The 18,407-nt window shown below is 41.8% G+C and overlaps 1 long non-coding RNA gene across 1 annotated transcript; it reads left to right on the top strand.

The window, feature by feature from the left end:
* The first annotated feature begins 11,411 nt into the window (after positions 1 to 11,411).
* Positions 11,412 to 12,232, top strand: LOC134757535 (uncharacterized). Its single transcript, XR_010131665.1, has 2 exons — positions 11,412 to 11,643; positions 11,731 to 12,232. It is a non-coding gene; the product is annotated as an uncharacterized lncRNA (long non-coding RNA).
* The last annotated feature ends 6,175 nt before the right edge of the window (positions 12,233 to 18,407 follow it).

Genomic DNA, 18,407 nt, shown 5'->3' with positions numbered 1-18,407 from the left:
CTTTCATTATAGGTGTCTACTAAAAATACTATTTCTTAATCTGAGATTAGAACAAGTGCATTGCCTTAATCTGTGCCCACTTAATATCTAAAAATTTGTAGCTTTCCTTGTATCTCTTGGAAACAGCACCTTTGATAAACTGCTCTTATCCAATCCTTCTGTGACATATTAATTATGTGAATGTCTTTGAGTCATGCTTCTGACGGCAGAGACAGAGATGCCCAAGAACCTGAGGGCTGCACATCTCAGCCTGCTGCTGAGAAGGGGATGCCAAGACTTAAAGTGTTCATTTTCCCCAAATGCCATGTGAAATGTCTGGTCCTCGTGATCTTGGCAGAACTAGGGACTTTAAATATCAAGCACCCCTTTTGCTACTGTACACTGAGTCCTGAGGGGAAAACAACACTTCACCAAAAGTTCTTAGACAAATGCCATCCAACAGAAATATGAGTCACAAATGTGAGCTATATTTTCTAGTAGCAAGTGAAATGAATTTTAGTAGTATATTTTGTTTAACATAATATGTCAAATATTACCATTTCAACATTTAAGCGATAGTAAACATCTATCCTGAGATTTTACATTTTTAAGTTGGTACTAAGTCTTTGAAATCCTGTGTATATTTTACAGTTAGAGCCCCACATTTCGACTTCCCATTATCCATATATTGAACAGCCTAGCCCTGGACCTAGATTTTAACACTGGCCTTGAGGTTGCATCACTGATGATGAGAGAAAGAATAAGATGTTGAATTAAAGAGAATGATGAAGCTGGGGAAAGAGGAATCCATCTCTTTAAAAGGAGTGTTACTCAGAGTGAAATCTATGAACCTCATGTGTCAAAATCACCCGAGAGGTATGTTAAAAATGCAGAATTCTGGGTTTGACCCTACCTCTACCTAATTATAACTTCTGAGTTGGGACTTAGGAATCTGAGTTTTCTAGGATAATTCTCTTGCACACTCACCACTCTAATGTCTAGAAGAGAAATCATGAACATGGGCCATTTGCTATTCACAGAGTAGCTGTATTTTCTTCATCCTTAATGGGGTTTTTAAATGTTTGAGTTGCTGTTTTAAAATCAGGATCATACACACACACTTTTAAATTAGCTCAAAAAAGTCAGAAAATCTATAAAGCTAGTGCCTGCATTTCCCACATGGCAACAATGGGCTAGAGGTGAGCAGTTGGGCATTCTCTAGATAGAACAAGAGCTGACCAATTTGTGATGGGCCCAACCTGGCCCACTTCACTCCTCCATATTGCATGCTAGCTGCCATAGACTGTTCCAAATATTTTAAACATTTTTACAGGAATTTTAGATTTACAGCAAAATTGCAAAGATAATTCAGATATTTCCCATATACTCTTTACTCAGCTCCCCTAATGTTAACATCTTACATAGCCATAGTGTATTTGCCAGAACTAAGCAATTAACACCAGTATAATACTATTAACTAAACTACAGACTTTATTCTGATTTTACCATTTCTACCTTAAAAGCACCTTTTCTATTCTAGCATCCAATCTAAGATTCCATGTTGCATTTAGCTCCGTAGCCCTTTGAGTTTATGATTGCTGGTGAAGAGCAGCAGACCTAAGCTGGCTACTTAATGTCCCTGCCTTTTTTTTTTTTTTTTTTTAACCTTCCCCAGGTCCTGTCAGGCTCATCAGGAGGTGATTCCTCTCAAGCAGTATGCAACCCCAGACACACTTTAATTCAACAGCTGCACTGGCTGTGCAATAATAGCTGCAGCTGCAAATTGAAGAACAGTCTTCACACATCCAGTGTGGAAAGAACTCTTCATTACAGGGATCTTTTTAGCACACCTGCACTCACTAATGGCAATGCCAGTAGCACCATCTTCTAATAAGTCAGACAGCATTATGATTTATCTATGAAGATTATTATATTACTATAGTGTTCAGATGGGACATGAGCTGCTGGATTTGCGGCCACACAACTTTGTATGCATGCACTTTCTCCAAAGGACTACCTAACCCAATGGCTTTTTGGTACGTGAAATGCTTAAATACATTGCATCTAAATCTTCCATCCCAAGAAGTGAAATTTAGACATATAGAACTTTCACTTTCCTTTCTGGCTCTGTTTAACATGTAAATATTCTTTCAGTCCATTAGGACTAAACCTCTTGAGAAAGTGCCTTTATTTCTTGGCCACCTTTCCTTGAGCAGAATTCCAATTTTGCAGTGCCTGGAACCACTAACTAGAATATATGCTGATTTGCCTTCACTGCAAGAACAAATCCAATTAATAAGTCCACAAGGAATAGGGTTGGAACTGAGCCACTTTTCCAGGTGGAAACATCTTTCTGTTAGACATGCTTCTTGTACTATTCATCCCCGGTCCTCTGATTGTCCAGATAATCCACGGCCTGATTGGGGGGATTTGGAGTCTAATAAATTCATAGGATCAATGACTGACATATTCAAAGACTTTTCTTTCTAATCTTTATTATTTCCAAGGCTGTCGCCCTCTAACACCTGAAATAATTTAATGAACAATTTAAAACAGAAGCTTTTTGCATGTAGTGAAGTTCTGGAAAGGTTAGCTAGTTCAGAGAGCATAAAAGTGAAGGTTCAAATAAATCAAAATAACTCAAGAGGTTGGGTTTCTATGGTTGAGCCATAAAGTGTCTCCTATCTTAAGCATCTGATACTGCAAACATACACAGTCACTCAACTTCCTGGATTACTGTCTAGCAGTTTCATCACTGTGTTTTGTTGTATCATAAAAAAGATGAGACTTCCTAAAAATGCATGCACTATTTATAGACAACTCTTCTATTTATTTATTTATTTATTTGTATTAGAGATGGGTTCTTGCTCTGATTCCCAGGCTAGAGTGCAGTGGTGAAATCATAGCTCACTGCAGCCTCAAACTCCTGGGTTTAAGTAATTCTCCCTCTTTAGCCTCTGGAGTAGCTGGGACTACAGGGGCACACCACCATGCCTTGCTAAAAATCACTCTTCTTTTTAAAAGAATTTCAGCTCACTTCCAGTGTATTTGTTGGTACCCGGTATCCCTGGAAGGTCAGCTCTACTTTATACAAGACCAGGAAATTGCCTTAGAAAGCAATAGTTCATATTTGTAGAAGACTCTCAGATTTTCAAAATCATTTCAAACTATCATTTCATTCTATTCTCTCAGTAGCCTTGGAGGGAATGATAAGATGTAGGGTAAGAATGATGATGATCTGTCAGAAGGAGAAACTTCACTCTTATGAGACATCAACTTTCCTAATACATCTTCCCAGCAACAGGCTGGAAATAGAAAAACTGTCTCAAGACTTCTGTGCCCTATTTTCTCTAATGGTGCACCCACTGTGGGCTCCCAGGGCCTTTGTGAGTTCTCCCTTTTCCTGGCAAAATGCTTCACTTTTTGGGACATTTAAATGGGCACATTTAAAAGTGTTGCCCATCTTACTGCTATTTGTGTCTTGCTGGAATTCAGAGCTTCAGAATGAAGCTCCCACTGTAGGATTCACAGCCAGCCAGTAAGTAGAAGAGGAAATGGGGAGAACGAAGTCTTCTAACTCCACTGAAATCACGTTGGTGGGGGCTTTTGGTTTCTTTTTCTTTTTGTTTGTTGTTTTTGATTTGTGTTTTGAGTTTGGGAACAACAGAAAGGGCTTCTCTTCAATGCAAGGCATCAGGATAATGCTGGCCTGGTGCAGACATACTGATTTTCTATCTTTTAGAACCGGATTCCAGTGGGCTCAACTTCTAAAACCAGAGTCAGTGACAAGTCTTGATTAATAAGGTTCTTAGATTTGTGAAATAAAACTGATTATCCAAGGAATTTGTCAATTCCAAGTTAGCATTTGCCTTTGTTTTATTGCTAGCTGGACAAAGTCATTATGCTACTGGCAAAATAACTAAATAAAATCATTTTTAAATTATCTGATAGAATGAAAAGTTAGTAGTACTACCCTGATCCCAAAAATATGCTTCCTAAGCCAAATAGTCAAACAGTATTGAAATTAAAAGAGAAAGAGGAAGAAAGTGCCAGAACTTGAATATATTTTCTGTCACATTTAACTCATTGTTAGAGGAATCCTCCAAAGTCTGCTTGGCTTCCTCTCCCTAAGGGTTTCCCACGGGTCCTCAATTTCTCAAGACCTCCCAGCACCTGGGGTCCCACTTACCCCTCCTTTTCCCAGCTGTGTCCTAGGGACCTTGAGGGTAGAGCTAGTACCACGCATTTAATCCAGAAGCTAGTGACCCTCATGTGGTTTGCATGTGTTCATAATGACATGCTCAGAGTGTGTCAGCCAGTACCATCTGGGGTGCCTGGAGCAGTGTCTGGGAGCCTGTGACAACTCAATCTCAGGCCAGAGGATGGGAAAACATATTGGATGATTGCAGTTCCCTTTTAGGCCGGGAGACTCTCTGGCATTAAGATGTCCACATCTGCTAAACCCATTACAAAGTCTCGTTCTTCATGAGTATTACAATAAGAATAGCCATTAATCTGGCTAAATCACGGTTCCTTTCTGGCCTGATCCAATCTGTTCCTAAAAACATGTTGGGGTGTGTTAGTCTCTAGTTACAGCTCCTGACCAGTCTTCTGGCTGCTTATGCTGGAAGAGTCGAGCCAGGCCACTCGGTACTGAATTGACAGTCCCTGAAAAAGGCCAAGACCTGATGTCACCCGGGGACTATTTGCTGGGGAAAAGTACATGTATCCAGAACTCAACGCATCTGGCCCTCACAGCACTTAATCTCTGTACCAGTGCTTCTCAGTCTTTAGAATGTGTAAAAATTACCTGGAGAATTTGTTAAAACACCATTCATGAGCCCATCCCCATGGATTCAGATTCAGTGGGGTCTGGAGAGGGGCCTGGGAATTTGGTGACCGTACTTTAAGTAGCATTTTTCTATCCTGTTGCAATGCAAAGTGTGGTCCTCATCCCAACAGCATTGCCATCACCTGGGAATCTCTTGGAACTATAAGTACTAGGACCCCACTTAGACCCATTAAATCTGAATCTATATCTTAACAGGCATTCTTTGCACTTTAAATATTGAGGCACACAAATCTATATCACTCATTCACTGTCTAAAACAGAGCAGCAAATCATGGACTTGGAGGGACCCTTAGGAGTTCAAGTGCTTTAGGTCATTGCCTACAAAATGATATGTTATTAATTCTATATTGCTTTTTATTAACTTTCTATGGATATCTGTGCCTTTCACCTAAATTGTAATAACCTCAAAAGGCAGTGGCCATGTCTTAAAATTCTTGCACAAAATATCCTGCATATAGTAGGCACATATCAAATATTCATTGGTTGATTGGTTGGTGGTGACAATATTCCAAAAATATCTCATAAAATGAAGGGATGGTCCCTGTTTCATTCATAAAGAAAGGTGTATCACCAGTTGTGGTCTGTGCTTATTTTTAAATTTACAAAACACTGTTTTAAATTTACAAATTTACAAAACACTGTTTTAAATTTACAAATTTACAAAGCAGAAAGCTGAGGAATAATCTAAAATTGCAGCATCTGAACTCTCATTGGCATAGTCCCCCTGTTCTGAGAGTTTGTTCCTCATTGTTTTATAAGGAAGTTATCAACGGTAAATAAGGACTTTACTAGGCTGGGAAGCTATTGTTCCTTTCCATCTTGTTCAGTGCTGTATTTGGAAAGTTTTGCTTTAAGGAATGATGAAAGTAATCATGGGGAGAGGGGAATAAAACCTTCAACAGGAAATGGATCATATCAGGCCTTGAAACCACTGTGGGAAGCTGGTGTTGTTCTCTGAGAGCACAACAAGGCCCTGATAGATCTCAAGCAGGGGGAGTCATTATCTGACTCAGACTCAGGATGTATGTTGTTGTTGTTGTTGTTGTTGTTGTTGTTTTAATCCATAGGCTTCACTCATTAACTGGATGTAGGATAGGGCTGGGTGAGCAGGGGCTGAGAAATAGAACTTGAGAATAATTTCTTGATTTTTGGAAGATTATAGTGCTATTGCCAAGGTTGGGAAGGTAAAAGCAATATTGGGGGTGGAATCAAATGTTATGTGTCAGATGCCATGAGACATGTACATAAAGAGGTGGGCTTGGCAGTTAGATACCAAAATCTGGAGATGAAGGCAAATCATGGCTAGAATTTGAATTCTGTAGCCTCTCAGATGCCATGTTGTCCTCAGCTTTAAGTTGCAGGCAAAGGGCCATTTGTTTCTAGTGACATTGAGCCATTTTCAATATTATGTTCAGTATTCTGTGGAAATACCAAAGCTCTGCATTTCTGAAGAGCCATGAAGTTGATAGTCCCATTGCTTGGGAGTTGCTAAGAAGTGAACAGAAATGGACTCTGAGCATACAAGGTTCTTGGATCCTAGCTATTCTTATTTTATTTATTTATTTATTTTTAAAAATTGAGACAGAGTCTTGCTCCATCACCCAGGCTGGAGTGCGGTGGCACCATCTCGGCTCACTGCAACCTCTGTCTCCCAGGTTCAAGTGATCTTCTTGCCTCAGCTTCCCAAGTAGCTGGGACTACACGTGCATGCCACCACGCCCCGCTAATTTTTGTGTTTTTAGTAGAGACGGGGTTTCACCACGTTGACCAGGCTGCTCTCGAACTCCTGGCCTCAACTGATACGCCCGCCTCAGCCTCCCAAAGTGCTGGGATTACAGGCATGAGCCACCACACCTGGCCTAGATCTTATTTATTCTTAATTTAGGTTTAGCCCTCGTAAGTGTGGTTATTCACTGCCCCAGACCAAAGCAAAGGAGAATTATTTTGCTTAACTGTGGCTTGTTTGCTGTTTGACTCTCCCGCCAGCAGGTATGCTCCATGGGAGTAGGCCCTTTGTACTGTGGTCTCCATCTAACTGTCTTTTCTGTATATAGAAGCAAGCCCTGCCACACAGTGAATGCTCAAAACGTACTCCCTGAATAAAAGGCTGAGGGTGGGAAATGGTTCCTAGAGACAAACACAAGATAGTCACAAGTAAAAACCTGACATTTAGGGAAGAATTAGAAAAGTTGTAAAGGCTCAATAAATCTAAGGCCCTGAGACCATTTACTTAGGAATTTTCCCAGTGCAGCTCATAACTCAACAGGCCCTGATGTCATTGTTTATCTGTAGCACAATAAAATTATTCATGCTCACGGTGAGGACTCTGAGTCACCAAAAAGAAGATAAAATATGTTTAGTCACTAGATGTAAAAATGGCAAGAAATACAAAATCACATCTTTAAAATCATTTCATCTAAAGTGGTCAAGATGAATATTTTGGACCTGAAGTCTTAGGATAATCCTACAACACATACATGGAAAATCTCATCACCCATCGATGCTATCTGCACAAATGAGGCAAAACTGCATTATTCTTCACAAATGATTACTGTCTGCAATCTACAGTCAGTTTCATTTTGTGATGAGTATATGCTTCTAATTACCTATAATATTCATCTGAACATTAACAGAATTTTTTTCTGGAAGAATTACAGACTCTTGTTACATGCTAACTAGGACATTTTCCTGCCGTACACAGTTACCTCTGCAAACAGAATGCTGAAAGTATCTGCCAGATAGTAAACAAACGTGAAACACCACATGAGGACAGGTAAGCAAAGGAATGAAAGCCACGTGTGTGATTATCTTCTGGAAAGCCTGTTGGCAGTGGACTGATTCTCAGAACCCTCTGGAGCAGAGGCTGTGTTCACGTAGATGCTCCCAGCATGGGAGCAATACCATGTATGCTGTACCTATCATAGGTGTTCAATAAACATGTTTTTGAGAAAAGAGCATATATATTTCTTTCCCATTTCCCTTGGAAGGGTGAAGATTATAGTTGGAGTCTCAGACAGCTCCAGTCTTGTGAGCCTTATTGTATTTAAGGGATCAGAGTGGGTATTTAAAGGAGGTTATCTCTGAAGAAACTACTTAAAACTTTACCGGGCATTATGGAAAGGTGTGTGATGAGTTTTGGAAGATTGTCTAAACTCCCAGGGTAGCACACAACTGAAATATGTTGAGTCTTCTTGAAAGATAGCATTTGTTCACTATGTTCTTTTCCTTCATTGTTGCATTAACCACACACACGCACATACAACACACACTTCCTTGTTTATTGGCTGTCATCTCTATTTGAACCTAAATTCCCTGGGGGCTGGGACCATGTCTTCTCCATGAATATGGGAGCTGTATACAGGCGCTGTGAGGTGAGATATGTATGGGTTTGAGGAGGAGTTGTTTATTTCTGTTGATCTGACCTCATGACAGTATTTGTAAGATAATTTGTATGTTTTTGATTCAGTAACAGTAAAAGCCATGTTTGTATATTACAGGGCAATTACACGACATTGGGATGTAGTTTGACCACATCCCTGCCAGGCTGGCTTTTAGGTGCAAGCACATCTAAAAACATGCATAATATGCAGTTTAGAATGACTAGTTCTCTAGCCAAAAAGACTTACTTAAATCAAAAATAGAATCTAGAAAAGAAGTACAATCAAGGGGAAAAGATCTTTCAACTCCCAATAAAAGAGGCCCACTAAACCATGAGCTATAATCATAATGAAAAGTAATGATAATCTCCAGTAAAATTTTACAGAGGATTTCTGTGCTATCACCACGCTAAAGCACATTCATGGAGCAGTTCATCTAACCTTTACAACCCCATGTGGAAGGTCCTATTCAGTCTTGACTTACAGTTGAGGAAACCGGAAGACCAGGAGATCAGCTAGGAGGCTCCTACAAGGGAGGTGACAGATGATGGTGGCTGGAAGAGGGGCTAGCAGATAGGGCGGTGAGGCTTAGAGAGGTCAGTGACTTGTCTAAAGTTAAAGGACAGGTGAGTGGTGGAGGCAGAGACTGCTCTGACCATACTCCCCATGCCGGGCCCAGGCTGGGCACATGGTGGGGCTCAATGGTTAGTATATCAAATGGGTCCATTTTCTCCAAGCATATTCCTACTCACCAAAGCTAATTAAAGTGAAATATGGGAATGCAGGCACTTAGCAGGGCAAAGAAAGTCTTTTGAGACTCCGTCTCAAAAAAAAATAAAAAATAAAAAATTTAAAAATTTAAAAAAATTTTAAAAAGTCTTTTCAATTCTTCTTGTAACAGCTGGACCAAAATGTCAGTTTCTATGCTCATAAGAATATGGTTCTTTGAATATTAAAATACCACCAGATGCACAGATGTGTCTTTATGGCTACTCAGAGAATAGAAGTTTGATAAGACAGAGTCACCACACCCAGGAGGAGAAAAAAAGTCTGAAATTCTAAACTTTTGTGAAATTGGCTAAAAGCCAAATGTCAGCATTTTCACCTCTTTTCCCATATGGCAGGAGGCATTTCACACCACTTTCCATCATTTCAATAAATCTAGTAAATGATATGAGTACTCTGCATGCCAAGAGACATATAATATGTGTATCAAAATGGATGTCTAGGTCAGTTTGTGACAAGAACCAGATTTCAGCAACTGCAGAGAACAGATCTGGCCTGGCTTCGGTTCAGTGAATGGGTGAGCGCTATCCAGGATCACTTTCTGCTTATTTTCTTTTCCTTTAGTTTTTAAATAATACTTCTCCTACATTCACTTCTTCTCTAAAAAGCCTTGACCATCTCAATAGTTTCTTTTTATTGGCATCCCCATCACCACCTACAGCCTTATGGGGCAAGTTCCAGCTGAGGATACAGGGCATTAGAACCAGGAATTCATTCATCCATTCAATATTTAGTGAGCTCCAGCTATATGCTCAGAGTTGTCTTAGGCACTGGGGATACTGTAGTGAACAAAAGTCCCTGTTCATAGGCCAGGTGCAGTGGCTCACACTTGTAATCCCAGTACTTTGGGAGGCCAAGGCAGGAGGATGGCTTGAGGCCAGGAGTTTGAGACCAGCCTGGGCCACACAGTGAGACCCCCATCTCTACAAAAAGTTTAAGAATTATGCAGGCATGGTGGCATCCACCTGTAGTCCCAATGACTCAGGAGGCTGAAGCAAAGAGTTCAAGCCTGCAGTGAGCTATGGTTACACCACAGCACTCTAGCCTGGGGGACACAGTGAGACCTGTCTCAAAAAAAAAAGAAGAAAATAAAATCCCTGCTCACATAATAAAAATGCTGACAACAATCAAATGAACAAATTTCAACTTGATGCATGTCAGGTAGTGATCAATAATATAACAACTAAAGCAGGGCAGGACAGACAGCGATTGGGGTGTGAAAGGCCTCAGTGACAAGATGGCATTGCATCATGAGACTATGAGGAAAGAAGGGAGCACACTGTGAGAGAAGATTCAGTGTTCTCCCTAGAGAGCATGGCAAGTGCAAAGACCCTGGGGTCCAGGCTTGTTTTTGTTCAAAGACTAGCAAGGAAGCCATTGAGGTAAGAACAGAGTGCAAGATGAGAGGGTAGTGGGAGGTAAGCTCTGAGAGTTAGCTGGGCTGTATGGGCCTTGATAAAGACTTTGGATTTCATTCTGAGTGAGATGGGAAGCTATTAGATTGTTGAACAGAAGAGTGAAATGGCTTGACATATTTTCAAAGTTTATTCTGGCTCCTGTTGGAGAATTGACTGAGGGCAGCCACGGTGGAGGCAGAAAGGCTTCTGCAAAGTCCCCCTAACAATGACAGAAACTGGGCTGTTTTGAACACAAGGACTACATAGTTGCTGATGGATGAGAGATTGAATGTGAGAGAAGTTAAGATAATTTCACATTTTTGGGGGAACTTTGGTTATAAACTTGGAAAAAAATATATGGTCTATGACAAAAAGATATGCACCCTCCAGCTGAAGACTCTTTTTGTGTCATATTTTGTGTAAACATATTTCAATACACTAATAGGATGAATGAATCCCGGAGCATGACATAACAAGGCTCTCTTATCAGGTTGTTCTAGAACTTTCCTAGGAGACATGTCCCTTTCAAGTTTCCATCAAGTAATTATTAAAAATAAAAATGGGTGGCTCTTTCCTGGAGCCATTTTAAAGGAGTGACTCTGCCTTGAATGGCCCTGTTATAACACTGTTCCTATAGAAAAGTCAGGGAAGGAAAAGCAAATTTTCAAGGAAATTTGCAAAATTGCCAGTTTGAGTGTCAATCAGGCAAGCTAAGCATTACAGAGAAGCTGCTTTTGTTTCTCCAGAAAATAGCACTATTTTCTGATGTGCAAAAAGGAGCAGAAGGAAGAAGAGGTGAAGACCTTTGCCAGTGCTTGTCTATGCCTTAAGTGAGTCTGCAGCTTTGAGGCTTGTTCATTTTAACTCAAGTAACCTGGAGCTCCTTAAAGGTGGGGACTGTATCATAATTATCCAGATCAAACAGTTGTTCTAGGTGGCCTTGATTTTCCTGGTGGGTGACTGCATACACCCCTCCACACCCTTCTCCTCTAGGTGGTTACCACATGTTTTTAGTGCAGATCTAGACATCAGGAATATAGAGAGAAGAGAGAAGTGCCTGGCAACCACCGAGCCTTCCCTCACTCCAGCTGACCCCTGCTGCTGAGGATCAGGGATGAGAAATGTCCCTTGCCCTGCAGTTTCTCACTGTCCATACCTTCCAAAGATGACTGTGAATAGAACCTGAGAAACAGGTTCCAGAGGTCCCAGGGGCTGGACTTCGCTGCCTCCCCAAGTTAACAGAAAAACAAAGGTAAGGTTGCAGAGGCTGTCCCCAAGGGGAGCTTAGTATTTTGGCCACAAGCCCCTTTCCCCTGATCCATTTTGTGCTTTGTCTTAGGAAGTGCACACATGGATTGGGAAATGACGGAGCTTCAAAATGTCATGGGACACCCTTGGGAGATGAAGCTGGATATGGGAACAGTGGCTCTCTGGGATGTGCCATTCGCTGCTTGACAGGGAATCAGGGTTGGTTCCACAGTCATGTTCTGGAACCATGTTTGACCACAGTGACTTGAGAAACAGATGATGGTGGTTGAGTAGTTGGAGGTGGCTGAAGAGAGGATGACCAGAGCCAGCTGACGAAGGACTTCTGACAGTGTGACTGTCCTGGAGAACCTTTCAAGGCTACCTGTATCTCAGAGACCCTTGCCTTTACCCAAACAGGCACTAAGGAGATTCAAGAAAGTTTCATAACCCTTTGCCCAGCATCTGACTGAAAAAGCTCTAAGGATACCTAATCTCCAGGTTCTATGCCTGATGTCTCCCTTCTGGATAACTTCCAAGTCTTTTTGTCTTCTGAGGTCACACCCTTAATTTTCAAATAAAATGGCTTTATCTTTCCCCGTCTAACATACTACGGCAGCCCAGACTACCCCACAGCCCCTTCCTTCTTTGTGCCAGTATTCTTTCTATTAACAGAGAAGGGGATTGGTGTCCTGCTTAGCCCCAAGATGGTTCACACCGTGACCTGGTTCTCTGCTGTCTCCCAGATCTCAGGCACCATTTTCAGTTCCTGCAGCTGCTGCCTCAATTTGGTACCACTTTTGCCAACTGTGGACACTCATCTTCCTTCCTCCCTGACAAGACCCCACTAAACATTAAATAAAGTATTATGAAAAGCAGACACATACTAAAGTTCTAGAGGGTCAGGGGGTAACAAAGAGAATTATAAAGCAGAAAAATTCAAGATGGAGAAAAGAGTCACACAAGGGATGCCCTGTGAACCATGCCATGTTTTAGCTTGTCCTAAAGCCCTTTTCCTCCAAGAAACTTCTTTCTCTGTTTTGCTTTGTCACCTTCCCAGACCCCTCAGCTCACTCACTCAGGCTGCCACCTGAAAAAGCCGAGATTCTGTTACTTTAGTGAGAAAAACAATTAAGCGCTCTCATTCAAGTTGGATCTAAGTTCTAGTCAAGGAGAGCCAGGCTGTTCATTACCCATAACCACAAAGGCTCATTAAGCTGTGGTGGACCTGGAGTGTAAGTGCTTGTCTTGCCAGACTCACAGTGTGAGCTCTTAACCACTGCCCCATACTGCTTTCTTTCCTTCCCCGCACTTTCCAGGCTCAGCAGGAAAATGGCAAGACAACAAAGGAATGTTAGGGGAGGAAATTCCCTCTTTCCCCATCTCTCTCCATAAGGCAGAAGTCACCAGTGAGAACCAGCATTTCGACCAAGGAAACATACTTAAGCCTATACACACTCGTTAGGGCGCTGTCTGGGTCTTTATTTGCCCTGACTCCAGCCATCGTCAAACTGAGGGTTCAGACTGGGTCTACTTCTGGACTTTCTTGTGTGAACTACTCAGAGCCCAGACAACTCCAGCTGAGCCTTTAAAGTTGTAGCATTGGCAGCCACCAGCACCGGTCACATTAATCCCGCCACTTTGTCCCATGAACTCTACTCTAAGAGGCTTATAGATATTTACCATGCACAGATTGAGCAAATGTTTACAGTGAACTTTTACACAGAACCCAGAGAAGCTCCCTAATTCATAGAAGTCTTCCAGCAGAAGCAAGCCCACAGAATTCAATGTATGCCCAGACTGTAGCCTGCATGCTGAATGGCTCCTTTCAAAGGCCATGAGGCCTGGCTGCGGCAGGTAAGTGTCCACATTTGTGGTCTTTGCGAGGTTTTCACAGTGAGGACCTTCGTTCAGACAAAGTACAATAATCTTTCATGATTCCCATAAATCAGAAAACTGAATATGTCAACGAGGGTTAGGTCACTCTGGGGGCTCCCGTCTGAAGCTTAAGAAACAGGAAAAAAAAGGCATGTTTGAGGCAGTAACAGAACTGGGAGGGGAGGAATGTTATGAATTTTATTCTGAAAAATTCAGCTCAACAGTTCTAATAGGGCCAATATTTAGGCTACAATATTTGGCTGGATCTGTTACATAATTCATCTTCTCACAAACAGACCCAAATGATCTGACCCAGAGCCAGTTTATTTTTATGGAGTTAAATTAGTTGCTATTTATAAACTGAAGAGGTTCAAAAAGGCTATTTAAGGAGGGCGTCACTACTTTTTCCACCAGTATGTCTGCCTTTCGATCCTTCCGGTTTGCTTTGGTTTGATTGTGGTTTCTGGGTAAAAGGGTGGGCACTATTTGTAAGCTTGGTGAAAATAACTTCAGCCAAGTATGTAGATCACTTATCCTTGAAATGGGAATGATAGGTTGGGAAACTGTGCACTGGACAGGAATGTGTGAGTTGGAGGCCTGAGTCAGCTGTGCAAGTACAGCTAAATGGTACCTGGATGTAGGTTTCAGTTAGTAGCCAAAAAAGTGAAGAGAACTTCATTTCACAGCATGGCCTGGATCTCCTTTCCATATTTCTTTCCCCAGTGGTACTAGATCTAAAGAAAGAGATGCCAAAGGAATTACTTGACCAAACCTATGCTATCTCAGACAGATGCCAACGCTGCACAAAGACCCACTCCTTAGGCTCCCAGCCAGCTTTTCCAAAATGACCCATCCTTCCCTACTCTTCTCTATCAAACTCCATCTTCAGCAAACCAATATTGGTGACCTGAGGGAAGTACGTCAGAAAATCATAAACTGTTCAGCTGAAAAATCTTAGAGATCATTTGTTAAGGAACCTCCTTTTACACAATGGATGGCAAGAGAGGTAGGAAGCTCGTCTAAGGCCATATACAGAGTGTCAGTGTTAGGGCTAGAATTCAACTCTCCAGATCAGTGGCCTCCCTCACATCTACCCAAGAGGACACAGCAAAAGATGAGGCATTGGTTTGAGAAGGTGGGAGCTGGAAGTGTCAGGCTTATCCCACTTTGCTGACATTAGACCCTCATCTTCCCATTCACCATTCCTGAGAAAGAAGGAAGCCCTGCCAAGATGATAACCTCCTCCTTCCCAAATCACCTGTCCATCTTCAGTTAAAGACCAGTTTACAGATTTTTCTCTCCAGGATTCAGAGTTTTTGGAACATTTCTCCTTGCTCATGTCTCTTACAGTTTCTCTGCTCTCCTAGTTAGTGCCTAGTAACCAGAAATCACTTGTGTTTCTACCAAAATGGCTTATTTAATCTGCTCCATTTCTGATCTGGGCAGGTTCGTTTACCCCTTTTTAGGCAACCTAGTGGTCCTCTGCTCCCAGAAAGTCACCATATTGATGCCGAACTTAGTGTGGACATCCCATCAGCTGAGCTTTCTACAGCCCAGAACTCCAGGGCTCAAGTGATCCTCCCACCTTAGCCTCCCAAGTGGCTGGGACTAGAGGTGTGCCACAATGTCTTACTTATTTTTAAAAAATTTTACTAGAGATGGAGTCTTGCTATGTTGCCTGGCTGGTTTTGAACTCCTGGCCCCAAGTGATCCTCCTACCTTGGCCTTCTGAGTAGCTGGGACTACAGGTGTGTGCCACCATACCTAGTAGCAAAATACTTTACTTGTATCCAGATATTATCCCACCATCTAACAGGGTTCATCCAAATACTTTTAAACCACAGCACTCATGGAAGGAAATATGAGACAACTGATAACAGAAGAAAACAGCAAGTGCCCCTGTCACCATCTTCTTCCTAGGCTCCTTCTTTAGCTGCCATTAATGTGCTCTCCAGGTGTCAGCTCTGATGCTGGATCCTTTCTCCTGCTCTCTGCTCAGAATCCTCACATCTTCCTGCTTCCACCAGATAGGAATCCAAGAAGCTGCCTCATTTGTCCCCTCAGAAGTTGTACGTCAAGTTTACAAAATAGAAAATAGCCCCTGTATCTCCTATTATGTATTCCAAAATGCCGATTGCTACCAACAAATCTGTGAGCCCTGACTCGAACCAACTTTGTCAGAAAAAAAAAAGAATTTTAGTCCCAGATTTGCCACTAACTTTCTGTGTGACCTTCAGCAAATTACAACCTCCTTGAATTATAACTTTCTCATCTGTACAATGGGGATGATGATAGTTTTTACACAGCAGCATTTATTGACCCCTGGTCCCCTGGTTTCTAGACAATGGGAAACCTACAGGAACACAGTGAGGTGCCTACCTTCAGGAAGCTCCACAGATCTAAGTACATAGTATGGCACCCCTTTCAGAAAAGTTGCCCATTCTTGCGCTAAACTAAGAGTCAGCATCTAAGAATTTTAGAATATTGTATCTTCATGGTTTCACATGATATATGTGAAAGCTGCTTATAAGGTTAAAAAAGAAAAAATAATCTATTTTTTATTTTAAGTAAAGAGCAAATTCAGAATTATTTTTAAAATTTGCACTATTTTCCAAGTATAAATAAAGTAGGGCAAATGTAGCAAACTTTGAAACTCTAACCCTGGAGTTTGGGGTCGAAACATTTCTTGTATTAGATCATTGTACTTAAAAGAAGAATATTGATTAGTAGACAAGATTAGACTATCTCTAACAGTATTCTCCCTCAGACTCAGACAAAAGGAGAAAGAACTAATAAAGTTCTTGAAGCCTTAACTGTAGAGTTGAAGTTTCTATGCAGCAGGCATTTTCCTTGTGTTTGCTGAGTGCCTAACACTGTGCCAACTGTTGTAGGAAATAAGGAAAAAGGCTACACATGGCTTTACCCCAACTGAGCAAGAATCTTGATGGAAAGTGAAGACATACATACACAGGAAATTATACAATTTGACATAGTGGTTTTATTAGGGTCCTCCAGAGAAACAGAACCAATAGAAAATATGTAGATCTATACAAGGAGATCTATTATGGGAATTGGCTCACGTGATTATACAAGCAGAGAAAGTGTCATGATATACTGTCTATAAGCTAGAGAGCCAGGAAAGCTGCTAGTTTAAGTCCTGGAATCCAAAGACCAAAGAACCAGGAACTCTGATGTCTGGGGGCAGTAAAGACAGATGCCCCAGCTCAAGAAGAGAGGAGAGAATTTTCCCTTCCTCTGCCTTTCTATTCTATTCAGGCCACCAGTGGATTAGAGGGTGCCTGTCCAAACTGGTGATGGCAGATCTTCTGTACTTAGTCTACTGATTCAAAAGCTAATCTCTTCCAGAAACACTCTCACAGACACACCCAGAAATATGTTTTACCAGTTATCTGGGCATCCCTTAGCCCAATGAAACTGACACATAAATCAACCATTGTAGCAGTACAGGAAGACCTAGGAGATAATGAGTGCTCTGGGTGCCAGCGAGGGCTTCAGCAATGGTGGTGGCCAGAGAAGACAACAATGGCTCAGAAGAGGAGCTAAGCCTCTAGGATGGTGAGCTATGGATATATGTGCTAAGAAAAGGGCCAGCTGCAGAGAAGAAGTCCTACAAACAGATGATGGCAGGCCCTATGGGGCCTGTACAACCTGGTGTCCTGCCGCCTCTGACCTCTTCCTCCTACTCTCCTGCTTGTTCACCACAGCACAGCCACACTGCGCTTTATACTGTTTCTCTGGAAGCCAGGCTCCTGCCACAGGGCCTCTGCACTTGCTGCACCTCTTCCTGAAAGATCATCCCCAGTAGCCTCAAAGCATACTCCCTCCCTTCCTTCAGGTCCTCATTTGAATGTCGTCATCTCAGCAAAGCCTTCCCTGTCCATTCCCACTTCCACCTTGGCTCTCCCTATCTGCCTTCTCTGCTTTCATTTTTTCCATAGCATTTATTGCCATTTGACATAGTCTACATTTTAGCTATGTTTTTTTATTGCCTGTCTTGTCCTTCCAGAATGTACTCTCGAGAGTAGAGATTTGTGTCTGCTTTGTTCACTGCCATCCGTTGCTCCTAGAACACCATGTGGCACATAGTAGTCTTTCAGTACGTATTTGTGGAATGGGTGAGTGTTGCACTCTACGGGATTGGAAATAACCATCAGCCTTCTTCCCAAGTGTTTTCAACTCAGCATACCGATGGATTTTTTCCATAGCAACAGAGCCCTGATTATCATAAAAGTCAACTGGAAAATATCATCTGCTTTACCAGCATTTGTTCTTTTTCCAAGCCTGCTAGGTGGTATCTGTTCTATAAATCAAGAAATATATTTATTTGCAAAATTTCTGCAGAATGATCACTGAAAATATCACCAGACACATACAAGCCTGTTATTCTCAATGATTCTAAAAAGAATGTGTTTTTCCTTTGTACAAAGGCCTGTATTCCTAGGAAATTTGGCAAATAATGCACATTTGTAAGCCAACGTAGGAACTTCCACCCCTTGAAAGAAAGTTCAACAGCTTGGAATATCATGATCAAGTGTCCTAGGTTTCATGGAGTTCCTTGCAGACTAGGTCCTGCATTTTTATAGTGGATGCTTTTCCTCAAGGCAGTGAATATTTCTCAGGGCTTCCCTAACGAGTACAGATAAGGCTCTATGTGGCTCCTATATCAGGATGAGCATATGTCCTAAAGTGTCAAAGGGTCAGAGGTGCAGGCACTGAGGAAGTGGTAGGCCAACTGCACTGGCTATGGAGGCACATGCCACCAGGACAAGGCTGTACTGGGGGAAAACCACCAGATAGTCACTGGAAACATGAGGATTCCATGGGTCCTTGGTTTAAGAAAAATTCAGGAAATCAAAAGAAAAAAAAAGAGAT

This window comes from Gorilla gorilla, chromosome 19, assembly GCF_029281585.2.
Source record: "Gorilla gorilla gorilla isolate KB3781 chromosome 19, NHGRI_mGorGor1-v2.1_pri, whole genome shotgun sequence".
Lineage (NCBI taxonomy): Eukaryota > Metazoa > Chordata > Mammalia > Primates > Hominidae > Gorilla > Gorilla gorilla.
The sequence above is the reverse complement of the archived record's forward strand: the minus strand, read 5'-3'. Positions and strand labels throughout refer to the sequence as shown.